The sequence below is a fragment of the Peromyscus californicus genome, unplaced genomic scaffold, assembly GCF_007827085.1.
Source record: "Peromyscus californicus insignis strain IS unplaced genomic scaffold, ASM782708v3 Scaffold_4__1_contigs__length_199733344, whole genome shotgun sequence".
Lineage (NCBI taxonomy): Eukaryota > Metazoa > Chordata > Mammalia > Rodentia > Cricetidae > Peromyscus > Peromyscus californicus.
Genome location: NW_026294562.1, coordinates 138,547,329 through 138,573,866, shown reverse-complemented (window position 1 = coordinate 138,573,866; position 26,538 = coordinate 138,547,329). Strand labels below are relative to the sequence as shown.

Below are 26,538 nucleotides of genomic sequence, written 5' to 3'. Positions count from 1 at the left end.
ATCTTACTGGGAGACTGGTCCCTCCAACCGGAAATTGATCAGAAGTCACCATTTGTACTCAGGGATACCATAATTAGAAAGAGTACAGAAACATTGCCTTGGAGGAGGTGGGAATGGGGGGTGGGTTGGGGAGGAAAGCTTGGGGGTGGGAAGAGGGAGGACAAGGGAATCTGAGGTTGATATGTAAAATGAATAGAAAAATCTCTTAATAAAAAAAAAAGAAAGAGTACACAGGTTATGGAGGATCTCACAGAGACAAAGACCACAAAGAAGTCCCTGCAAAGTCTACCATAGGTGGATGCTGAACATCTCCAGCACCCAAAGGATATACTCCACAGAGAGAGGCCCAGGAATCTACATCATGCTCACCCCTCTCCAGGAGACACTCTTTTGGTGGAATCAGGTCAATAGCTCTCCATGTTCTTCTCTCCTCCCTGTTGAAGGTTATCATTGGAAAGTCTTCTTTTCTACTGGACTTCCCTTGGGTATTTTACACATTGGCAAATACTTAACCCACACAACCCCAGGAAAAGGCATATTATATTTTACTGGAACACTGCTTAGCCCCATAACAGCTTGGGGATGGAGAGAGATGGCTCCCAAATGGCAGATTTAACCACAGTCCTATTTTTTTCCAGCTACACCTTTTCTTTAGATAAAAAAAAAGTTTGAAATTCTTTAAGTACAGACCCTTATGGACCGCTACCAAGATCCTTCCATTTACCAAGAAATCAGAGAAACCTGCAAAGAAGGAAACTCCAATCCTGGCTGGATGTTTTGGATTTTGGATGACCCATTCCTTGGGAACTTGAATGTCTAATTTCAGGGCCTTCCTTACCATCCTACCGTAATGCTTGATCAACCATCATAATAAGAAAATCAGAAGACAGCATCTAAGAAGTATAGCAGTGACTTCCCTGCTTTGTTGTTGCATGTTCAGTTGATTTTTCCACCAATCTCTCTCTCTCTCTCTCTCTCTCTCTCTCTCTCTCTCTCTCTCTCTCTCTCTCTCTCCCTCCCTCCCTCCCTCCCTCCCTCCCTCCCCCCCCACCCCGTGTGTGTGTGTGTGTGTGTGTGTGTGTGTGTGTGTGTGTGTGTACACAAAAATAACCATCTTGGGGACTAACTCCATTGAAGAAGCAGGTGTTTGCATAGTCTCTTTTAATCGATCCTAGTCAGGAAACTAAAAGGAGCCACTTGAATGGGGGATGCCTTAAGTGAATGGGATAATGGAACATTAAAGTGATATGAAAGTAGAGAGAGGGCATGCTGGGAGTGGAAGTTTAAGCAGAATGGGGTGGGGGATAATATTAATAAAAAGGAAGGTTGTTTGAAAAAACCCATATGGAAGCCTACTACTTTATAAATGTCTTAGCTACTTTTCTGTTTGTGAAGAGGCCATGACCAAGGAAATTTAGAGAAGAAAGAGTTTATTAGGGCTTAGTAGTTTCAGAAGGTCCATGACCATCACAGAGGGGGACATGGCAGCAGGCAGGCAGGCATGGTGCTGGAGCAATAACTGAGAGCTCATATCCTTATCCATAAGGACACACACACACACACACACACACACACACACACACACACACACACACAGAGAGAGAGAGAGAGAGAGAGAGAGAGAGAGAGAGAGAGAGAGAGAGAGAGAGAGACTGACTCACTCTGGGAATGGCCCACACCCAGTGACACATCTCCAAAAGGACCAAACCTCCTAATCCTTTCCAAACAGTTCCACCAACTAGGGGCCAAGTATTCAAACATATGAGCCTGGGGGCAGGAGTGGGGGTTTACTCATTCAAACTACCACAATAAGCTAGTTAAATGTTTATGTAAACAAACTAACTAATTAACAAAGAGTTAGAAGGAGGTATTCTCAATGGCCAGACAATGTGATTCTTAAAACCCAATATTTATTAAAAACAAACAAACAAACAAAATTCCAGTGCAGGGTGTAAGATATCTCCTTACTGGTTGTTGCTTAGAGAAACCTTGGAGACACCCACAACAGTTATCATCAGATCAAGCTGATAAGATCCTGCTGGTGAAAACACCACACACCTTTCTTACTAGACTAGGAAAATCAAAGGGGAACTGAGCTTCAAGTGTCCTATGTGACGGGAGCAGTGAGGGAGTGAAGAGAAGACAGACACACATACAGACAAGCCTGGGTGTGGAGTGGGGCTCTTTTCACTCTGGTAGAGTGGTATCAACTACTCAACAACTTGGAACCTCAGTGTGCTTTTTCATGTACAGAACAGGAGGAGGTGGTAGCTACTCTTGGTAGGCAGTCTCTGTAGGCAAGACGTTTCAGGTTGTAGACATCCCCAAGGAAGAAGGTGTCGTTGCTAGTTTTTGCACACACTGCCACCATTCTCATTCAAACCAGAGGAAGGCTTTGCCATCGCCCTGAGCCTCGCTGTTGGGGGCCGGAGGGAGGCTTTCTCAAGTCCTTTGGGTCTGAGACATTGGACTCCTTAACATGGCAGTGCCAAGTCAAACAATACACATTCACTTAGAGCTTCATCCACTCTTTACACAGCTACTCAGAGGTTCCTTTGCTCCCCATTCCTAACTAATTTAACTATAGTTAAAGATCATTTAAAATCTTCAAGTTCAAACTTCAATAGTCTGAGGTGAAAGTTATGCCTGATTCTTTGTTTACAAAAATGTTTTCTTAAATATTGGTCTGCTTAGAAACATTTGCCTAAAGCCAACTCACAGAATAAGGATTTTATGCTTTATCATTTCACAGAACCCATAGAAGGTTTGGTTACTAGACCTTATACAAATGTTAAATTTGTGTCTTTTCCCTTTGGGGCAAAGCTTTTGCTTTCAGATCATCTCCATATTAGCAGTAGGAGGGATTCTATGAAAAGAATTGCTCCCACTTGGGGCACTCCCAGCTAAATTACAAAGATTTTAACACAGTTGTAAAATTTTGCATATTATGCTATGGTTCAACTCTCCATATGATCTTCAATTGCTTGATTGGTGATTCAATAAACCAACTATAGCAACTCTCAAAATTGACTAAACTTACCAATTTCTTTACCCAAAGATATCCCCATTAATTCTTCTAAATCAAAGATTTATACTTATTTTTTGCACATTTATTATTTTCTCATAAAATAATTTCTAGCATTCTATACAAAATTAAATAAAATATATAAACTATTTTTGTTAAAGAGAAACTTACTATTATAAGGGATTTTAAACATGATAGCTAAAATTCAGAATTAGTTACAGGGTATTTCCACAGTAAGCTCCCAAGAGGAAGGGAAAAAAGCTAAAATTGGGTGATTTCATCAATTGGGAAAGACATCACATAAAGGAGTCTCCTCAACCTGGAAGAAAAGGAGTCTACTGGGTACTTCTAAGCACTTGCTATTCTATAACACTTCAGGAGATAAACTCTTTCTTACCCCAGATTTATCACAGCATCTTCACGGACTTCAGAAACACAGGATGACACGTCTTCAACCATAGTGCCATTTGGGTACTCCCAAGTAACTAAATTCCAAACTTGTTGTGGAATATTAGTTTAAGATGTGGTACATTCATTTATGCTGTGAAATATTTGTTTAGTGATGCAAAGATGTGTTGCATTCTTTTATGTTGCATTTGTTTAACTCTGTAAAGCTGTGCTACTTTGCCTGCCTAAAACACATGATTGGTCTAATAAAGAGCTAAATGACCAAAAGCTAAGTAGTAGAGAGGATAGGTAGGGCTGGCATACTGAGAGAATAAATAGGAGGAGAAATCTAGGGAAGGGAGAGAGGAATGAGAAAAGGAGACGGAGAGGAGGACACCAGGGGCCAGCTACCCAGTGACACAGACCGCCATGGAGTACAAGGAAAGAAAGATGTATACAATAAAAAAAAAAAAGGTTAAAAGCCCATAGGCAAAACATAGTTAAAAAGAAACTGGATAGTTTAAGTTAGAAAAGCTGGTTAGAAACAAGTCAAGCTAAGGCTGGGCATTCATAAGTAAGAATAAGTCTCCATGTATTTATTTGGGAACTGGATGGTAGACCCCCACAAAGAGTAAAAAAACAAAACAAAGCAAAACAAAAATCCAACTACACCAACCTCTCTAACAGTAGTTCTAAGTCTCGTGTTTTATACTTCTTATATATACTTCTTGATATTTTGAAAATTGTTCAAGATATTTGGAGTTCTCTTTGATATGGCCCTAATGATAAAATAATGCCAATCTTTTCCTTAGTGAAGCTATTGTTTTATTAATTGGGTTCCATTATACCTGTTCACCTACCCAAACCTTCAACTTTATTTTTACTCTAAGACTTCTATGTAAAAAATCCTCTAGACATGGGGGGCAAAACGTAGTTGATCTGACTAAGCAGTACTGATTCGCACAGAGGTCTGTGAGTTATTTCATATGCCTTCTTCATCTGTTCCATTCTTGATTATTTTAACTATAGGTATAATATTTCAAGTATGTGTCACATATAAATGATTATTAGATATAGAAGACCAAATAAAGGAAAAACAGACCCTGTTCATGAAGGAATGTAGATTTGATATTATCTAAGGATTTATTCCTTAATGGCTTTGTCAATTGTTTGTCTATCCCCAAGGACTTCCTTTCTGCCTACTCAGTTGATCTAGGAAGGAGCTTCCCTTGTTCAATGTGACATAAGACAACATTTGGCCTTTTCAAGAGAAAAATGTGATGCTTGGTCAATTTATTAGTTACTTTTCTCTTGCTGTGGTAGAAATGCCATGACCTAAAGCAACTCTAAAGAAGAGCGGGTTTCTTTTAGCGTATGGTTCCTGTGGGATCGAATCCGTCACTGTGGGGAAAACGTGGCAATGGGGCAGAGTAAGCCTGGGAGCAGAAGCAGGAAGCTGGCTAGTCACATTTTCATCCACATGCAAGAGGTGGGGGAAGAGGGGGAGGCTGGAAGAAAAGGGGAAGGAGCTGGGGGACATAAATTCTCCAAGTGTGCCATCAGTGACACACTTCCTCAGCAAGGCACCACCCACCTCCTAAAGGTTCCCTACCATCTCCAAACCACCACAAACTGGTGACCAAGTGTCAAATCAATGAACCTATACAGGACATTTCCCATGCAAACTACCAGAGCCAAGAAGGAAAACTTTGAACTGAAGTTCCAAGAATCAAATAGCATGTGTATGTTAAGACAAATCTGGGGAACTCCAACACAATAGAAAACATATCCTTTCAACCTCAAAGTCCTGGGCATTGTAGTACCCTTTCCCTGATTCTTTGGTTCACTCTTAGCCTTCCTCTTCTCCATAATTATACAGTTTATGTCTTCAGAACCCAACAACTCCAATTGCAAATGGTGCTCCATCAACAGCTGCCGCCAGGATTGACAAAACAGGCAAAGGGAGTCATCTGTTTGTCCCTGGACCAGCAGCCTGAGAAATTTTCTGGGCGTTCACCAGTGGAGGCTCGGAAGATATAACAGCGTTAACTACAGAATCGGTTAGAGGATTTCGCCCTATTCCGCTTTAGACCCTTACACAGCACAAAGCAGTTCAAAGACTGATCTTCAACTCCCCTGGTAAGTTATGGAGAAAAGTCTCTCAGTGAAATTGGGGATATGCATAGTGCATAGCTTAGCAATTTGGAACTTCGTTTGGTTACGCACATCCTTCTCCTAAGAATGCACTAGTAACCCGTTAGCAACCTAGAACACTCACCTGCATGGAGCTGTATCCACACCCCACTGTAAGCAAGGGAATAGGTTTTTCCTTCCAGTAAAGACCGTTAGACACTGACAGTTATCTCTTCATATTCCAGTATACTAGGGTAGAGAATGGGGTCCTCCTGATCCAGCCTGAACTAGTTTTCGTGCGCATGCACAATAAGGAAACTGTGCTCTCAGTGAACTTTTAGGAAGAATACACTACTTAACCATCGTATGACTATGCATAGTTGGGTGTGCATATGATTAAAATCAAACACATTATAGGAAAGGACTTGCATAGCGACAAACGGCTTACATAATCTGCTCTGTCAATCAAAACAGAGAACCACTGGCGCTACATCCTTTAGCAACCAAATGGCTCCGTCTCTGGAAGCCCATAGAATGAACCCTCCAAATAATCCGGGCCTTTGAGTGGGCTCACTGATGTGGCCCGCTATCACTCCACTGTATATATTTCTGATTTGTACTATGGCTTTGCACTTAGTTTTGTTGTTACTTTGCAATCCCTGTGCACCGTTATTTCAATTTCTTGAACAAGGGACCAAGAATGTGGAAACGCCCAGCTCTGAACCTAACAGGAAAAAGGCTACACCAAGAGGGTTGGTTACATGAGAGGGCAGAGAGCAGCGGCACCAGTTGGTATCAGGACCGAGAAAAGTCTTAAACAGTCATGTAGACATTATTAAGGGGAAAAGAAACAGGGGAAGGTCAAAGGGGCGTGGGAAGCGGAGCCGAGGCCGAATGAATGGACCAGCGAAAGTTTAGGGTGCTTAGGAAAAGCGAGCCAGCCCATAGGAAGAAAACAGAGGTGAATGCAGACCAAGAGGGGCAGGATGAGCAAGCGGCGCTTTCGGTAGTCCGGGGGGGTGATCTCTAAAGGCTACACCCTAAGGGGCAAGCACGGGAGCGCGTGCGCGGGGGCACAGCGGGTCCTAGCGCGTCCTCGAAGAGCTCCGTGCCACCGCGGCCCACGGCGGCTCCGAGCACGCGCGCTCCCGCGTCCGCACCACCTCGGCGGGGGCGGGGCGCGGTGGAGGCGGTGACGTCAAGGCAGGGCGCGCGCCTCGGGGCCGCGGGCGGAGCCGGGAGGCGGGCGCTGCGCGCGACCGCGGGCGGAGCGGAGGGGCGCGGGGGGCGGAGCGCGGCGCAGCCAGGAAGGCGGGGGAGGAGAGGCCCGGGAGCCGCGCGGCAGCTGGGGAGGGGGCCGCGGCTGGGCGCGAGCGAGCGGAACAGCTGATCTGGTTTTCCCGAAGCCAGGGAAGATGGAAGTCGGCTAGCGGCGACTGCGGCGCTGCGGGCGGACCGGCGGGCGGCGCGGCAGGTGAGCGGCGCTGGCCGCGGTGCTGCCGGAGGGCGGCGGGCCGGGCGCCCCGGGCAGGTGCGATGGGGAGCGCGGCGTGGGGGTCGCCCTGGGCTCGGCCGCGGCCGTGAGGCGAGTGGGCGCGGGGCCGGGGCCGCAGGGCACGGGGGGCGCAGGGCTCGCTGCGCGTCTGCATTGCGGGATCCGTTTGGGATCCCGTGGGCGCCACGGCCACCGGCTCCGGCTTTAGCCCGGCGCGGGCAGGGCGCGGCGCTCCCGTTGGCTCGGGTAGCTGCCTCCTGGCCCTTTTCGCGGTTCCGCACTGGAACGTGATGACAAGCGCGCGGGGACTGGGCCCTCGGTCCGTGGGGGGCGCGTCGGGGGGTCCGAAGGGCAGGGCCGGTCTAGAGCGGCGCGCGAGGCCGCTGGCTTGCACAGGGGCTATGGCTGCGTGGGTCACCGTGGCCCCGCGCACCTCTCGCTGGTGGTTTCTCTGGGTCTGGCTGGACAGCCGCGAAACGATTGATGCCATTTGGCTCTGAACCCAGAGGCCTTCCCTAGTATCTCCTCACTGGAGGGGAAAAATTGTATCTGCTGTGCTTTAAGTGCTCCTTTAAATTTGGGAGATGTCAGTGATGTCATCATTAACTAAAACTTTCCTTCATTGGACATAACCGCTCAAGTGTACCCTCCTCCCGACCGGTGCAGCTACTGCAGCTCTTTGAGAACCTTAGCCATCGAATGGATTTGCCTTCTCTGCACTCAAAACCCCCAAACTCATATAAGTGCAGTTTTTATTCTGTTGGCTTGAAAATTAGTCCATTTAAGAGTGGCTGAAAGGACATGTGTCCCTACAGGTCTGGAAATCAGCTGATCCAGAGCACACAGATCCGTCGTGTCTAGCACTACATGCTTGCACCTTGCCTTATCTCCGTAAATGAAAGTGACCTGTAAGAGAAACACTTTTTTAAAAAAAATGATTTATTTAATGTGGTGTCCAGGCAAAGATAGACAATGGGGCCTAAGTCTCCGCAGGCCTTGATTGCTTCAGGTGAATCTGCAGGGCTCCTCCTTCACCAACATCCCCTTCTAGGGTGTGCCTGAGAGAGGTCCGCCCCCCACCGCAAAGGGTGCTGGTTTCTCTAGGGCTCTTCCAGCAGTGGTGTGTCCTACCAGACCCCAAGACCTCTCCAAAGCGCTCAGGGAATGTGAACGCTGGAGATCTGCACAGCACACCAAGTTCTGGGGGAAAATTCCTCTACAAATGCCAGCAGCAAGCCGTCATTTGATTATCTGAGTGTGCCATTAGTATCTGCTCTTATGGGAACAGACAAAAGCTAGTTCCCAAGACAATCTGAAACCCTACTTAAGCCTGTTGTATCAAAAGGATATCTAATAAGAGACAAAAGTATTGATGTTTTTGTATTTAATAATTAATGACACCTCCTAATTGGTTAAAATAAGGATGCCTTAAATTATTAGTGTGATCATATTGGGGTTGCAAGGAATTTAATGCCATATGCCACGGGAAGGTCTGAATCTGGCTGCAAATGTGAAGCTTTTGAACCCTGAAAGTAGTGGTTACTGTGGGCCCTTGATGTTCAGGGTGGTAGTGAATGTAAAGCATTGTTTCATGGAGTCTGGACAGGTACTAATCTCACCTATACCTAGATTCGAGGTAGCAGGTGCTCCCTTGGGAAGTAAATTCTTAGGCCCCCCTCCTTGCTGGAGGAGGAAGGGGACAGCAGCTACCAGGGAGTGAGAAGCGTGCACACCATAGCCTCTGACCTCTTGATAATGTCAAACTTACTCACATCGGCATGCTGGTTGAACACGCTCTGTAGTGAAACTGGCCTCGTGCAGTACTTTTCCGTGGTTTTTCTTGCACAGGTTGCCTTGTGCTTGTCTATAGTGCCAAGATTCTTCTGTGTTTAAAGTACCTTCGGTGGTGAGTGGTTTTAGGGTTCTGGCATGTGAAAATGGAGTCTGTAAAACCATGTTGGCCCTTTTTATCTATTGTTTCCACCTGTAGGTAGACCTGTCAAAATATTCACTTTTTTATTTATTCATTGTCATACTCACGAATATATAACAGCAATTATTTCCTCTGGATTTTTAGGGATTAGTTACTTATTTCCTGTAACATTTTGAAAACACACTTGAAATGTGTTTAGGTTGAGTATTATGCCTTTCATTTCTAAGAAACCCAAATTGCCTTACCTTGTCATTTTGTCTGTCTCTCTGGATTTTAAGGTCATTCATCCATGATTTAGGTCCATAGAATAAAGGCTGAGTCAGCTCCTGCCAGGCCAGCAGGGGGCGTGCTAGGTGTGGCTTGGCTGTGCCTCCACCAGACTTCTGGGGGGGGGGGGATTACCAAGAGTGTATGTTGGGTGGGTGGTTCGTGTGTGTGTGTGTGTGTGTGTGTGTGTGTGTGTGTGTGTGTGTGTGTGCTCTCAGTTTTCCCCTCCCCCACTGTGTGCCCAAGGAATGGAGACTGGAGAAGATGAGCTTTTGAGAGGTGGAGGTCTTCAGTGTGAGATTTCTGTAATTGCCTGTCTTTGAAGGGTGGTTCTTGGTCCTTAGCACATATTGAGGCTAAGGATTCATTGATTTCAGGAATGTTATTTTGGAGAGAAAAGTTGTCCTCAGGGACATGCAGTCCTGTGTGCTGGTGAGAGCATAAAGCCCACTCAAGCCACCCTTGGAAACCTTCTCCTCATGACAGTAACAGTTGCCCTTGGTGTTCATTTCTAACTGAGCAAACCCTGGTTCTCTGTGCTGTGTCACTTCCCAGGTGAATCTCCCTACCCTCCTTGGCAGAGTTATTAGCCTCAAGGTCTTTGTGATGGAGAAAAGCAGATGCTTAATCAATGTTCAGCTTGATCCCCTAGAAAATGAGAACAGGAGAAAGTAAGCAACTACTTTTCACCTAAGTGTTGTTGATATGGCCTCAATGCATGCCTCCAGCAATTCAGCCATGTGGTCCCTGAGAGGCTGTGCCTTGTGGGCAGTGAACTCAGACTGTCATCGTCTGCTTGAGGTTTACCTTAGGGAGCTCCCGTGGGCATGGCCCACGGCTTCCATAACTACTGAGGGGTTCAGCTGTGCTATTGAACACCAAAGACTCCTGGTGGATCCCACCTACAAAAAGACCTTCTTATGCCTTGCAAGGAAAGTTTGATGGACACCCTATTAGAGACTGCTCCAGGTACCCTGACTAAGCACACCTACTACTCCTTTGAAACTGCCTGGAAGAACAAATTACTGGTTTCCAGGGGGCAAATGGTAATGTCATAGTTTTTAGCTTTCTGCTGGGCCAGGCTTTTTACTCTGGCACTGTAGATGGCCATGGATGAAGTGCCACTAGACATTAAAAACAAAGGTTACCAAATCACTTACAAAGCTATTGCCACTGAAGGTGACCAGAGAAAATTCTACTCAACTAGAAACCCGCAGGCATTTAAGTGGAAATGAAACATACAGGTCTCTTTTATAATTCATTTTAAAATATTTTGAACCCCACAAAGAGTATTTGCCTGTTGATAGACTGCTGCGTCCCCAGGAGGTTTGTGTGTAAAACTAAGATGGTCTTCCCACAGACATGGCAAAACAGTGTAAAGAGAAGCCACCTTTGTTACACTTGATGGTAGGATTCTTTTTAACCATTTATAGTAACAGACAGGTGAGGTGGTTTACAAATGTCTTAAAATATGAGGGTTTGTGCCTAGTGTTATTGCATCTTGTTATGCTGTGTTCAGTTGATATACCTGGGAGGCCTGCTCTTTGCTGACGGGAAATGAAGGGAGGTTGGGGAGGGGCTGGGAAGAGTGGAGGGAGGGGAGCATGCAGTTGGGATGTATTATTGTATGAGAGAAGAAAAAAAAATCTAGGGAAGGGCTGGATGCGACCTGTCCCCTTGACTGTGTGGTGGAGGTGTGTTTCGCTGGCTGGCTTGTAGATAGCATCTCTGGACTAAGAGGATGGGGAGAGTATGCATCCTGCATCAACTTTCAGCCAGCCACTCTGTGACTTGATCATGCCCCAGGTTCTTCGTGACAAAGTGAAACACTTTGCTTCCCATGTCCCCAAATCCTTATCTGGTAAAACTGGTAACTCCACACAATTTCCAGCACTTGCTGCTCTAGCTCTTTGCTGTAACTGTTTCATTCTCTTGAGAATAAAGCACACATTGATGCTAACACAAGTTTATGTGCATCTCTTTCCCCTTAAACTAACTAGACCCGTTTTCTAAGTTCAAAGGATAAAGTTTTTCTTTCCAAGAAAATATTTCCTATTTGAGCATAGTTCATACTTTCCTAGTTTTCCTTTCCAATGCTGTAGAAATGTGATGACTGAATAAATATAGATGAGTGAGGTACTGTGTTTGATTTATGAAACATAAAATTAGACCTTTTCAACTCCTTTTCTTGTCTTTTCAATTTCATTCATTTTATTAGCTTACTGCACTTTCATGTGGTTCTGGGATATCTACCCATACTATGATGAGGTTGTGTGAAGTTCCTCCTTTACTGGACCAGGTTTAAAAGCACACTTGGAAGGAGGCTGCCTGACATAATCACAGAGACCTGTCCCAAATGCCAGCTTGGCAGGCTGAGCCTTTGCAGAAGACCCCAGTTTTATGTGCCTCCCCAAGGTGATGGTTACCCCAGACAGTTTGTTCAACTCAGTACCTGTATCAGGTACATTGGAAAAAGGCTTCACAGGGCATGCTTTGGGACCATTCTTCCCAACCTTTACTACGTCCACTCCTGAAGCTGATAGGATATCCTTGGATTCAGATGGTCAAAGTCTCCACCATGGTTACAGTCCATGTCTTCTCAATTCCTTCAATGATGATTTGAGACTTGAAACTAGTGTGTTATTTGTCTGTCTATTTTCTGTCACTGTCGTAAAATAGCTGAAGCTTGATAAGAAGTGTTAAAAACAAAGGAGGCTTATGGTTTTAGAGGATACAAGTTTTAGATCAAGTGCCCTGTGGTGAGGGCACCCTTGGCTCTATGGCAGTGTGGCAGAAGGTGACAAGAGCATGGACTAAGCTCGCTTAATAACAACCTGCTCTCTGGAAAACTCCCTGTCTCCCTGAGCTCTGTATTAACCCCTTCTGAAGGAAGTACCCCAATGATCTTATCACCTCTTATCTTGCTCCAGGCCTCACCTCTTTATAATTCTACCACATCACACTTCCACACTGAAGGCCAGCTTTCTAGTATGAGTATTTGAGGAATAAAATGAAAATATGTTTAAACCACAGTAATATTGCTGAAGTGTGAACAACACAATCACATTCATAATTTTTTAAACATTAAAATACTCCATCAATATCCATAATATGTGTAGCAATTTCTTTTTGTTTTTAAAATGTATTAATTGGGATATTGTAGTCAGCCTTTTCTTCCCTGCCAGCCAATTCCCAAATAACCACAAGAGACTTATTATTAATTGTAAATGCTTGGCCTATAGCTCAGACTTGGACTAGTTAACTCTTACATTTTAAATTAACCCATATTTCTTATCTATGCTCTGCCACATTTCTCAGTATGGCAAGTTCATCTCCTGCTTCCTCTGCATCTCCTCCAGACTCCCAAGACTCCTCCTTTTCTTCTTCACACTCTCTTTTTGTCTGCCAGTCCTGCCTAACCTCTACCTGTCCATCTATTGGCCAGTCAGCTTCTTCATTAAACCAATCTCAGTAACATATATTCACACAGTGTAAAGGAATAGTCCACATTTCTTCCCTTTTGTCTAATTAAAAAGGAAGGTTTTTACTTCAACATACTAAAATTATATACAACAAAAACAGTTATCAAGAATTACAGGTATGATATCCAGTCCATTTGTATTTGTCAAATTTAGAAACAATCCTATCTATTTTATCTTTGTGAGTCTAAAGTTTTATACTTAATTTACCTTTTTATCATAACTAAGGAAAACTTGAAGTCTAATTATTTAGTCTTTAACTTCATCAAAGACCCCAGAAGGGTGTGTGTCTCAACTCTAGCCCAGTTTCTCCCCTTCCTTCATTGATTCTGTCAGTTTTTACTTCTAACTCAAAGAATTGCTTGGATGAATTTTACTTCTAACTCAAAGCATTGCTTGGATGAATTGCTTTGACTTGCTTTTTTTTTTTTTTTAGAAGTTTAGAAAGTGTAGTAAGTTTAAAAAGTAGGTCTTCTGTGGCTGAGCAATTCTTAGTAGCCATCTCTGCTAACAGTCCTTGGAATTCTTTGAAATCAGGGGGGATGGTGAGCTCCGAGGATCAGACTATGCCTCCTTCACTGGATGCTGCTGGTCACATGGATAGCAGACCCGGAGAACTTCACTGATTGGGATCATTCTTGAACACTCATTTCTGCTCTTAGAGCTGATTAGTCTTTCACAGGAAAAACTAGGTGAGGAGTAAGGACCAGCATCCTGAAGGTGGAATCCTGAAAACAGATGCAGGCAGAGTGGACTTGTCATTTTTCCCTGGGGTGGTGGTATACCTCCACTACTCCACCTTGAGTATATTTGCTTGCAATGTTGGTGTTTCAGGATGCTCTCTAACCCCTGTTGTGGGCTTGACTGTACTGAAGGGCACAGCGGTCTTCATGCCATTTGTTCGGTGACATAGACTCACATAGAAGGCTGCAGATACTTTGTGAGTTCTGTCACTTATTTTGAAAGAAAGTTCTGTGGCTTCCTGTTTAATTTTGCTGTGCAAGTATACTGAAGTGGGTTGCAAAGATGGCCTTATCTTTGGGATAAGGGATATATCTATCTTCTGCACATCTCTCTTGATTATCCCTTTGTAAAGCTTCTCTTGTCTGACATGCTGTATGTGACCTTGACTCTCAGCTCTACCTGACTTTGAGGGCCTCTTTGACTCTAGCTCATCAAACAGATCATGCTGTCTGTGTCTGGGCTCCTCCCTTCAGCTGTCTACCTGCATCAGGTGAGATCCTTCTACCAGAGTTGACTTATCCCATTTGTAGTATGGTAGGCAGTGTGTGGCTTCAGGAGTCCAGGAAGCAATGGATTTCCTGAATCATCCCATTGCTTAGCAGGTGGGGATTGTTGGAGGAAGGTCAGTGTACTGTGACATTTACATCACATTCTTTCCTTGCCCGTAGAGTCCTGTCTAGAGGGCCTAGCCCCCGGCATGGGGGAGACTAACCAAGAGCCTGCTTTCTGAATGAATCCCACTTTAGAAATACTTTATAAATCTTAATTTCACATGTATACACAAAGGGATGTATCTGTCCCATCCAACTCCATGATTCTATACAAAAAAATAATTTCCTGGTTTTCCCAAAGTGCTGACTAATCAGGGTAAGGAAAGCTGGACACATTGCTGTTAGAATGTAAGGAAAATAGATGTCTCTTAAAAATATTTATTTGTTGCCACATTAAGAGATGTGAGACATACCAAGCATCAGAATGAGTACTTACAATTAGCAATGAGTTGTGTGGCTAGTATTCATTCCTCCTCCTGGCTGTTAGACCCATCAGAGAGGCCTTATTACATCTCAGAGGCACCTTGTTCAGAACAGGCTCCCAGCTCATGTTTGTTAAGTGCATTCAGTAGCCCTATGGGAATTGAAATTAGAAATTTAATTATTCTTTCTAGAATTGCTTGGCTCCCATGAGTCCAGAAGCATAGTAGTTGAAAATGTTGTTCATATAAAATTTGAGATGCTTAGAACCTTAACTCCCAGTACAGTAGCAAGCAAAGTTTTGTTTAGGTGGCATAAAAAAACAGAGTGTGCATCATATTTCCATTCCATGTGTCTCAAATATTACATGTATCCACAGGGAACATTAGCTCTATCTGTTTAATGAGACAACTTACTACACTATAGTTTGGTTTTTGTAATAAGACACAGCAGTTTACCGAATGGTAAACATTAATGTTATGAAAGAGACAATGGAAGGTCACATAAATGAGTCATATCTGAAACAGTCCTTTAGGGAAAAGAAGAAATGTAATGGAAGAACAGACGGCAATGTTGTGACTCATTAAAATGATCAATTAGGTTGACATTAGACAGGTTGAGAATCCCTTATCTGAAAATTTTGAGACAGGAAGTGTTTGGAATACTTTTCAGATTTGGAACATTGAATTACATATAATAAGATGTCTTAGGGATAGGACCCGAGTCCAAGCCCAGAATTCCTTTCTATTTTGTGTACACCTTATACCTGCAGGCTGACGGTAATGTTAAACAGTGCTCTCCGTACACTGTATTTGGACTTGAAGCCCATTGCATGAGGCTCAGCATGGAGTTTTCTGCACTGAGTGTTGGGTCCACACTAAAACCACTGAGGATTTTTGGAGCATTTCTGATTTTCAGATTAGAGATATTTAGCCTGTGTAAAAAGGGTGGCATCTGGACAGTGAACATGCCTGTATTTAGTGACTGAGGTAAGAGGAGCATGAATTTGAGGCTACACAGTGAATTCTAGGCCAGTCTTGGCTACATATGATAAGACTCTGTCTCAAAAACCAAACAGACAAAATAAGAAAAAAAATAGTAAATTCTAATGCTTAGAATCTCCCCAACAGGGAAGAATGTGTTTCCTGTTGCTAGACCTCCCTCCCTACTTAATATAAACACATACACATACACGCGTGTGTGCGCGCGCGCACACACACACACACACACACACACACACACACACACACACACAGAGAGAGAGAGAGAGAGAGAGAGAGAGAGAGAGAGAGAGGTGCTATCTTGCCTTTCTGGAGGGCCCAGCAGAATCCTTCATGTAAGATGGGATCCGTATGGATGCTTTAAAAATGCCCGTATCTGAGTACCATGCTGGAGGTGTTGACATTAGACTAGGTACCCAACAGGACAAATAACAGCAGATGATGCTGAGGTTGGAAAACATTGACCTTACGGAAGTCCATGTAACTTTCAAAGGTAACAGAGAAGTAACAAGAGGCTGGGAAGAGAGGAAGAGCTTCCCTTCCTGTACAGTAGTATCTCATGGGTAGCAAAGACAGGAAGTTGGACTTCTTAAGACAGAAATTGGGAGACATTTGTGAGATGAACTAGTAAAGCTGTCACAATTTGACCAGATTATGATATTATATGATTTAATAATATAGAGTTAGCATAAAAACATTTGCATTGAACAGTGCTACTATAAAACCTGGTAACTATAGTTACTGGCAGTGTGTTATATGCACTGTGCTCATTGCAGTGAGATAAGGGCACATTGTCCAATACCACGGTCTCTACAGAGGAGCCCTTTTTCAGAACGGAGAGTTCATGATTCTTTCTGCCTCAGGCCTGCTGCTCTGGATGCACCTAGGAGCAGTCTAGGATCAAACTGAGATGCTCCCTTCACCCCCAAGCATGAAGTATTCATATCCTTTCTTGTGGTGATATATTATTAACCCTAATAAATTTTTTTCTGAAAGATCAGAGAAACAAAGGAACAAGCCACTGCCACATCTTACCTTTAGGACCCCTCGGCCTGAAAAGGCTTCAGCCAATCGGCCTCTAGCCGATGAGCTTCCTCAGCCAAAAAGGCTTCTAGTTTCTCTCTCCTCACACCTTATACACCTTTCTCTGCCCAGCCATCACTTCCTGGGATTAGAGGTGTGTGTACTTTCCAAGCAAAGACATGGGATCTCAAGTGCTGGGATTAAAGGTGTGTGTGATTACTGCCTGACTCTGTTTCTCTCCTAGACTGAGTCAATCTCATGGAGTCCAGGGTGGCTTTGAACTCACAGAGATCCAGACAGATCTCTGCCTCCCGAGTGCTAGGATTAAAGGGGTGTGCCACCACTGCCTGGCCTCTATGTTTAATCTAGTGGCTTGTTCTGTCCTCTGATCTTCAGGCAAGCTTTATTAGGGTACACAGTATATCACCACACTTTCTTCCTAATTTGGCTATCTGTTCCCTACCATGTTGGGACCCCCCATTTGAATTCATAGAGCTACTGAACCCACAGCAGGAACAACATCACAGTCAAGTGTCTGGCTGTCTCATCAGCAGCGGTGGCACAGATGTAAGAGGACACAGCCTAACATTTGGGTTGCTTTGGGGTAGTGGAGAGGCTGTACATGAAGGCCTCAAATGGGCAGAACATAGATAAGTGGAATGTTGGGCCCCGTGGGATATACAGGCAGGGCTCAGACCCTCTGGCTATACTATTCGAAGGAGATGGACCCTTCCAATCTCAACTTTCATTTCTCTCTTTTTACTTCTGGCTGTACTTTGTACATGATATAAAACCGAACATCCCAGAAATCTGTTTGTCAATGTTCTCATTTTTCTAGATGCCTTTCAGAAGCAATGATCAAAACCTGGAGGGAAAGTAAAAGGGTTGGGTGGAGTTGTCAGGCGACGTGTAAATTGGCATGGAGATGTTAGCTGACACCTTACCTTGGCTGGCTCAGAGGAGAGTGGCCTGAGAGAATGGTGGTCGGCTCCATTGCTGCTGTAGGCCAAAGTCAGCTGTGCACAGCCCCAAGGGGCAGTTTTGTGGAGCCAGGAGGGTGTGAGGCCAACACTCCTTCAGCTGTGTCTCCACACACTCTCTCTAGCAGTTACCATGTCCTTCAGTCTCTGGTTGGTGATACTTAAGGAACCACATTTCTTACCTACTGATCCTGATCCTGGTGCATTGCCAATGAGTGTCTGCCCGATGCACCCCCATATTCAGTACTTTGAGTGGGTCAGTGTCTATCTGAGGCTCCACCCTGCCTGCCCTGACTCTATTTGTTCCTTTTGTTGCTCCCATTGTGTCCTGGATTTCTCTCAGATAGGCTCATTGTCCTTCCAGACTTTCTCCACAGTGTCTGGAGGGGGTGTACACTCAGATTCCCAGAGAGAAGCTCATGAAACCCAGGGCCAGACCTGGATGAGACACTTAGACCCACCATCCCACACATGGGTCACCTTCCATTTGTGCTGCCTCTGGCTGTTCGTTCATCTCCCAGCCTCAGTGTCTCTGACACATGGCACCCCCCTTGCAGGTGACAGCAGATCTAAGGCAGCACTTGTCAGGTATGGTTGATTACTTTCCCAGCTCCTCTTTGGCCAGAGCCAAACCACTTCAGGCAATTACTTCCCTGCTGGAGAAATGAGGCAACTTGGTTCAAGTAATGGGAGTAAGACCTGTCCATCAAAAGGAGAGGGCTGGCCATTTTGCAGGCTGTTGCTGTGAGGATGATGAAAGGGTAATAAACAGCTTCTTGCTGGCAACTCTTAGAGAGGTGACCTGGAAATGGGAGGGGACAGTGTTCACTAGGCATGAGCCCCATCGAGACTGGTGCTCCAGAGTGAGTCCAACAAGCCCCTTCTCCAAGACAGTCAAGAGATTATAGACTTAGAACGGACAGTCCAGACCCTTCAGCCAATGCAGAGCCTGCCTGTGACTTTGTATTTTAGGGAGCACACCAAAGGACTGTGCACACGTTGTCCAGTGTGGATCATGGATTTAGCTTTTACATAGATTAAGTAGTAAACTTGGTCTGTGTGGGCAGAGTATAGCCATGGTAGGAAGGTGGTTCTGGGTGAGCCCCACTTTCTCTTAGTATTTTGAGTATAATCGTCTGTTACAGGGGAACTTTTAAGTGGCTCCTTTAAGAAATACTTATATCCACCAAGATAAAACTAGGACACAGATTTCCAGATCCCACACCCTTTCAGTAGGTCCTTCTGTGTACAAGCAAGGGCAGGAGCATGGACAGTGACTGAGTGCCATGAAGCAAAGCCATACTGATTGTTCTCTTTTTCCTTTGCTTATTCATCCTCCCTCCACCCCATGAAAAACATTTGCACAAATTAGAAGATTAAATTTTTTAAAAAGTAAGTGTATAGTAAAATGTATCATTTTATGAGGTAGGGTCCCCATTTCTCTACCAAGATGCACCACAGGTCATTACTCCTTATACATATTTCTAGAATCATCTTATGGATGCCTATGTATGTGTCTTAGTTTTTCATGTTGAGACATACAGACTCATACAGTACTTACTGGAGATTATTATATTTTTAGTCCAGAAATATGTTATTTTAAATTTAAAAGTATGTAGTTATATTTTGGTTTTATTTAGCTATGTGAGTTTTTTAAATTTAAGCTAAATATCTTATTTCTTGGAACATAAAATTTTCTAAAATATCCCTTCCTTGGTTTATCTTGCAGCCTGTGGTTGCCATTACTTAGTTCCCCCTCCGCCAGTGGGAGCTCCTGCAGCAGACCCCTCTGGGTGTGGGAAATTGTGTCCTCTCACACTCTGGCCACAGGTGGTCAGAAAGGGAAGGAAGCAAGCGGATTGGGGTGTGTCCCCAGTCTCCATTCATGCACTGTGAAGTTGGGAAAAATCTCTGTGATACCTGAATACCTGTTTGCTTGTTTTTGCCGCTGCCAACTGGTGTTTGCTGTTTGCCGACTGCTTGTTTTTCAAGTTGGTATAGACTCACTTGGGCTTCGGAAGAGGACTAATTTGCAAGCCAACTCTTCCTTTGGCTTCCCATCTATTTCCCTTATTTTATAATTTGTAAATTCTTACATTTCGAATAGCCTGCCTTATCTGTCAGGTAACCTCACTTACTGGCTACTTGTTCTTAGGTTGTTTTCTTTTTTTAATTGAAAATTCATACTGTATATTCTGATCATGGTTGGCACCCCCTCCCCCATCTCTTCCAAGCTCCTCCCCACCTTCCCACCCTTCCAACTCTTTGACATTTTTTTCATTTTTTTTTCTCTAATAGTGTTTGATTCTATCCTAGGTCTCTGTGCCATGCTTACCTCCCACCCACCACCCTACCCTGCACATGCCATAGTCAGGACAGACTGTAGGACAAAGGTTGTGTGACTGGGTTGGTGTCCCAGTTTCTCCACTGGAAGACTTACCTGGTCACAGGAGATGGCCAGTTCAGGTACATACCCGCTATTGCTAGGAGTCTTAGCTGGGGTCATCCTGGTAGATTTTGGGAATTTCCCTTACACCAGGTCTCTACTTGACCTCAAAATACCCCCCCATTTCAGTCATCCCTTTCAGTACTCTCCCCCTCCATCCAGCTCCCAACCCGATCCCTCATGTTCCCATCCCCACCTGCCCCCAGTCGACCCATGAGATCTCTTCTATTTCACCTTCTCAGGGAGATCCATGTGTCCCCCATTGGGCCCTCTTTGTTACCTAGCCTCTCTGGGTCTGTGGATTGTAGCATGATTATCCTTTACTTTACATCTAATGTCCACTTATGAGTGAGTACATACCAGTTTGTCTTTCTGGGTCTAGGTTACCTCACTCAGGATGATTTTTTTTTCTAGTTCCATCCATTTTCCTGCAAATTTCATGATGTCATTATCTTTAACAGCTGAGTAATACTCCATTGTGAAAATGTACCACATTTTCTTTATCCATTCTTCAGTATCTTAACACTTGGGAGGCAGAGGCAGGCGGATCTCTGTGAGTTCAGGTCTAGCCTGGTCTATGGAGTGAGTTCCAGGACAGCCAGAGCTAATAGAGAGAACTTGTCTCAAAAAAAAAGAAAGAAAAAGGAAGAAAAAGGATAACAGGCAAATAAAAAAGCAAACAAGCCAGAATTTTAAAAAATTAAAATGAGAAACACATAAACACAAAAACAAAACCCATAAAAATCCACATAGCTCATTCTCTTTAGCACTAGTTTTACCAAATTGTTAAGCTCTTCATTTTCCCTCACTTTCCCTTGCAGTTGTCCAGTGTTCACTGGAAACTTCGTTTTCATCTCCCTGCTCCGTTTCCTGGTCCCTCGTTCTCTAACGGACCATGGTGCCCACTTGGAGAATTGTTACAGATGTGGCAATATCTTTGGCCTGTTGTCAAGTTATGCCATTTTCTGTAAAACAAGGTGGAAATGTCTCTTTTATTTTTTGTTCCTGAGTATTATTATGGAGAAAGTTAACCTGTTTTCTCTGTGGATGCTTCTGCTTCTTTTGGTTCTAGCAGTTTCCCCAGGATGTTGCTGGAAGCTGGCCTTTTTTGGTGTCACTTTCTTTTAAACTAAGTAGTGCGGCCTTGTAATAGACAAAACTCACTTCACTTCCAAAGTGTTCTTTTCGTATTATGTCATTGATAGTTCTTCTGTTAATAATGCAATAATTCTAATGACATGTAAGTTTTCTCCTGTGTCTTCTGTCATCTCTTTAACGAACTCTGTATTTTATATACTCCCCGTCTTACTCACTTGTTAATTTGGTTAATTATCCCTCTTATTTGTTTGCTTCTCATGAGGCTTTTACAGTTATCCTATTTATTTTTATTTTTAAATTCTTCACCAAACTCTGTTTTCTCTTCTTTTGGTTTATAATTTCTTCTTTGGTTTTTTTCTCTTTTGTGGAGCATGTGCTAGGCTAGATAATGGCCCCTCAAGGGGGTCAATATTTCTTCCCTCTTAACCTTATAAGACAGAGGATCTTGGAATGGCAAACCTCAAGTTGAATATAGAATCAAGATTGCTAATTAACTAATTTTAAAATGGGGAGGTTGCCAGCATAATTCTGAATTACATTTAGGTAGCTCTCACCCCTCCCTCACCAGAGACTTCTCCTCCCAACAGTGGGAGACAATTACAGAAAACCACACCTGATCAAAATACAGAGATCAGCTTATTTGGGCTGCCCAGCCCCAACAGATGTACCTACAGTATAACACCTACACCTAACTCTTGGGGATCATAGTGGAGGAATGGATAAAAAGATTGTAAGAGCCAGAGGACCAAGAAGTCTGCTGTAAGAGTATGTCTCCTAGAAATGATGGGAAAGGTTTACTCATGATACCTTAACAATATGGCTTTCTACACAAGCTCTAAACAGGAACAACACCTGTAGAAGCGCTAACATAGAAAGGGACAATCTCATAGGGCCCCACTCCTCAACAAAAACTACGGGCAACTAAGGGATGCTGAGGGTGGGGGACAGTCTCCCAAGGGGTGAGCCTCCTAATTTGGCTTGTCCAATACTAAGTGGTCAGTCCTGAAATCATATAGATACAAGTAACTCTAAGTGGATTCAGTGAGTTATATTTATATATTTATTTGTGTTTTTTGTGTGTGTATGTGTGTGTGTATAACAGTAACAGTTAAAGAAAAAAAGGCCATGGATTTGAGAGGGAGCAAGGGGACATGGGCAGAATGGGAGGGAGACAAGGGAGGGGGAAATGGTGTAATTACATTTATATTAATTATGTAATTAATTTCAAAAATATAAAATGGGAAGCTTTTCTTAGGTTGCCTGTTTGCATTTGCCCTGTGTGCCGACGGGGTCTTTCATAGAGGTAGATGGAGGAAAGCGGAAGAGTAAGAACCAAAACGATGGTTGCATGAAAAGAACTGTACCTGACACTGTTGAGGGCGGAGGACTATAAGCCGAAGTGATGGCTGCTTCTAGAAGCTGGAAACATAAAAAAAGTTCATTCCTGTGGTGGGCATAATAACAAACCCCGAGATGTTTGTGTCCTAATATATCACTTTGGTTGGCAAGAAAGGTATGCAGCTGTGATTAAGTCTAGTCCTTAAGATGGGAAAAGGATCCTGGGCTATACAGTCATCATAAAAGAGAGCATGACAATATCAGAGAAGGAGATGTGGCATGGGAGCTCATGATGCATTTCCTGGAAGGACCCGTGAGCCAGGGGCCTTGAAAAAAAACCTGTGAATGGTAAAAGAGCAGCCTGGAGGCAGGCTGCCATGCCCAGGGCAGTTTTAGCCCAGGGAGATCAATGGTAGATTCTGACCTCCTTAACTCCAAGATAATAATATGCTTCTGTTTTTTTAAGCCATGCATTTCATATAATTTGTTATAGTGGTGACAGGAAACTAATAGAATGGGAAATATTCTCTTATTTTTTCCCAAAACATTTTTAATTGAAAATAGATTCTTCTTTCGTACAGTACATCCTGTATACAGTTTACCCTCCATCCACTTCTCCCAGCTCCCCCCTCACTTCCCCTCTTCCCCAGATCCACCCCTTCCTGCATTTGTTTCTTCTTTAGAAAAGAACAGGCCTCCAAGAGATGACAGCCAGACATGACAAAACAAGATACAATTAAACAAGGCAAAAGTCCTCGTATGGAGGCTGGATAAGGAAACCATCAGGAGGAAAGGAGCCCCAAGAGCAGGCCAAAGAGGCAGAGACACACCCACTCTAACTCTTGGCAGTCCCACAAAAGCACCAAGCTGACAGCCATAACATACACACAGAGAGCCTGGTGCAGACCCATGCAGGCCCACTGCTTGCCGCTTCAGTCTCTGTGAGCCTGTATGAGCCCTACTTAGTTGATTCAGTGGACCATGTTCTCCTAGTGACCTCCGTCCCCTCTGGCTCTTAGAATTTTTCCCTTGAAAAGATTCCAGACCTGACTCCTTGGAGTGTTTTCCTGTTTGCTTTTACTCTTCCCAATTCTCTTCCCACACTGGTGATTCTGTAGTCTTAGGAAATGTTTGATATGATCAGGTCTTTGTTGAGGAAAGAGGATGGGATGAAGGTAGGTCAGGGTGCAGTTTGTGGTCTGAAGAACACTTTCTCTAAATTGGTTTCTCCTGCCAAAGGCAGGCCACGTACCTGGCTTCAGTGTTTACGCAGGACATTGTTTACATGGCAGGTCTTCAGGTTTCTGTTTTACATTCATTGCCTTCCTTTTGTCCTGAACAAGGTCTAGTCCACAGACACAGTGGCCTTGCTCCCAAGTCCCCCTGGCTTGTAATGACCAGTTATATCAGGGCCTGGGTGCTTTCTCCAGCGTGACCTGGGTGTTGCCTGCATGGAGTCAAGGAGTACTCTGAGTTGCTGTGTCTCTTCTTGGCTTCATCGGTTCTAATGCTTGCTCAGTGGTTTGTGGTTTGTGGTCATGTCTACTTGATTCATTGGAGGTGGAATATATTTCTCTTTCTCTCTTTCCTTTTTCATTGTTTTCGAGGCTTTCAAAGAAAATGTGGAGGAGTAAATTGTTCACTAGATGCTGGGAAGCTGCTGTCTGGTGGGTGACTATGTACATGTTCAGAATTTTGTTTTTCAATTTTGGGGACACCTTGTGCTTTGAGAAGGAGAAATGGGTCATCATGTGCATGGGGGCTGGGTATTGTTTAGGAATGCTGGGGTAGAGTTGTGTTTTACTCTTGAATGCTTCTCCACAAAAACCCTTCTGTTACATTAGACAAGCTATTGTACTAGAGATTTGGCATCCCCAAGAGCCAGCCTGGCCCCTCCTTGCACAGCAGCTTGGAGGAAAGGGAGACAGGCAAGTACCACACTGGGCATCTGTACCCCTCCTCCTAGGCCACCGAGCACTCTGCCTAGTTCACGTGGCTTTGCAGTGACCACATGTGCCTAGAATCAAAGTGAACTTTTGGAGCCAATCCATAAAACCTTGAATGAACATTTACTGCTATAATAATTTCATTAACTCATTAATGTATATCCATTAGTTTTTTCCATAATGTCTGAGTAGCAAGATGGGCTCCCACTGGTTGCCAAGTGCTTTGCCCTCATTATGTAGTTAAGTTGCATGCTACCTGGGAGGGAGGGCTAGTGTTCATCCTAACCTCAGAGATAACCCAGCCAAAGTGGACAGTTGTTGGTTTCCTCTTCTACTCTACACAAAATGTCTTTGTAAACATCCACTCAATCCTTTATGTCAAGGAGATAACTTGCTGGGTTGAGTTGAAGCTTACAACTTTGTGTGTTCTCTGATGAACAGTTGTGCATACACATCTGTGGATCCAAATTATATCCTGTCTGTAGTTTTCTTGCGGTATAACTTGTGTTTGTTTTAAATACTCAAAATAGTTTCATATTTTAAAAAAATCCCTCAAGTTTGCAGAATTTCTTCAGAAAAGTATGGCAACTTAGAAGTGGGATGTCTTCAGTTCTAAGGAATGAGAGCTGGTAGAGATTTTGCCCCAGCCTAGCCTGCTATGGACTCTCCTTTGTGCAGGCATTTCAGCCTGTTGCCTCTAGGGTACCTGTCAGCCAAGTGGTGTGGGGGTGGGAAAGAGTAGCTTCCCTAACTGTCTGGGATACATCAGCCATACCTTAAAAAGAGAATGAGCTGAATCTCAGCATTTCTTCTTTCTCCAAGTGCCTCATGGTCTCTTGAGTACATTGGGACTCTCATTCATGAAATAAAGAACTGGTGGTCCATGGCTTCATAGAATCTTCATAGAGTCCTGACATCTGTGTCAACAGGGGGTCTCTAGAGTCTAGGGACCAGTTCAAATGGTTAACTCCATCATGGTGCTGGTGCAGATATGGAGAAGCAACAGGTTATAAGCAGGCATTTGGAAAAGACTGTATCCCACAGCTGTGCAGCCAGAACATTTGAGGACTGTCCTGATGTCTGGATACCTAGGGAAAAACAAGAATGAGTCACATCTCTGGGCTCCATAGGACTCCCCCGAGCAGAGGCCACATACCTATTGTCAGTTCTGGGACATGTCAGGCATAGTTTTTCACAAGCTGCCTGTCACCGCATCTCCTTTCTTTCCCTCCATGCAACCATTTATTGGCCCCTTTATCTCCTGCTCTGAGTGTTTTTTCTCTAGTCACCTTTTCCTCTAATCCCCTGGGGCACTTTCTCAGAAATTCACTCCATACTGCCCTCTGCTTCACTAACCTGCCCTCTACATATAGGCTGCGCATGTCTGACTATGTTTTTGTTTCTGTCAGGCCCCCAAAGACGTTGTGGGCCACTTTGTATGTTGACTCCTTGAGTTGGAGGTTTTGAATAGCAGGAGACACTTTGGGCTGAGGGTCCGCTCTGGCTGAACAATTTTAAAGTTATTTAATGTGGTTGTGTATGTGCCAGGACATGGATACGTCATGGTATGTATGAAGTCCAAGGAGATCTCAGAGAGGTCAGAGGTGGGAGTCAGTTCTCTTCTTCCACCAAGTGACTGAACTGAAGTCATCAGGCTTCAGCACCTTTATCTGCTGATTTGTTGAGACAGTCCTCTGGCTGGGCCTTTTATTGGTGTGTCCGTACAGTAAGTATTGTGGAAGTGCTCTGTATGCATGAGAGGTACAATGAATATGGACACAGGACAGGGCTGAGCACAAATCAGAGATTCTGTGGGCCTATGTGTTAGAGCTATACAATTATAAATGGCTTGGGAAGTGGATCCATGGGTAGATGGGTCAGGACTCATACATTCATGTGCCAAAGCTTGAGAGAGACCAATCGGCAAGTGGGCAGTTCTCAGCCTGTGGTTGATAAATGTTTGGGCCCGTCCAAAAGCTCTGCTGAATAGACAGAGGCAAAAGATGTGTTGTGTTTTCTGAAAGTCAATTTTCTTGTTATTACATCAGAAGATTAAAAATGCAAATTTCAGGCTGAGTATGGTGGCACACACCTTTAATCCTAGCACTCAGGAGGCAGAGGTAGGCAGAACTCTTGTCAGTTCAAGGCCAGCCTGATCTACATAGAGAGTTCCAGGACAACCATGGCTCCACTGAGAGACCCTGTCTCAACCATGCAGATAGACAAGCAAAATGCAAATCTCTGTATGTAAACCAGCATGTGATACATTGGG

General features: G+C 44.1%; 1 protein-coding gene across 6 annotated transcripts in view; it reads left to right on the top strand.

Annotated features, from left to right (window-relative positions):
- Window positions 1–6,850: 6,850 nt before the first annotated feature.
- The window catches only part of Otud7a (OTU deubiquitinase 7A), a 320,662-nt gene continuing 300,974 nt past the window's right edge, over window positions 6,851–26,538 (top strand). For 5 of the 6 annotated variants that reach the window (XM_052712971.1, XM_052712972.1, XM_052712966.1 and 2 more), the window contains exon 1: window positions 6,851–7,019. The gene's annotated coding sequence lies outside the window, so the exon portion shown is untranslated. Of the gene's footprint in view, window positions 7,077–26,538 lie in introns of all 6 variants that reach the window. The other variant, XM_052712967.1, reaches the window with a different exon arrangement.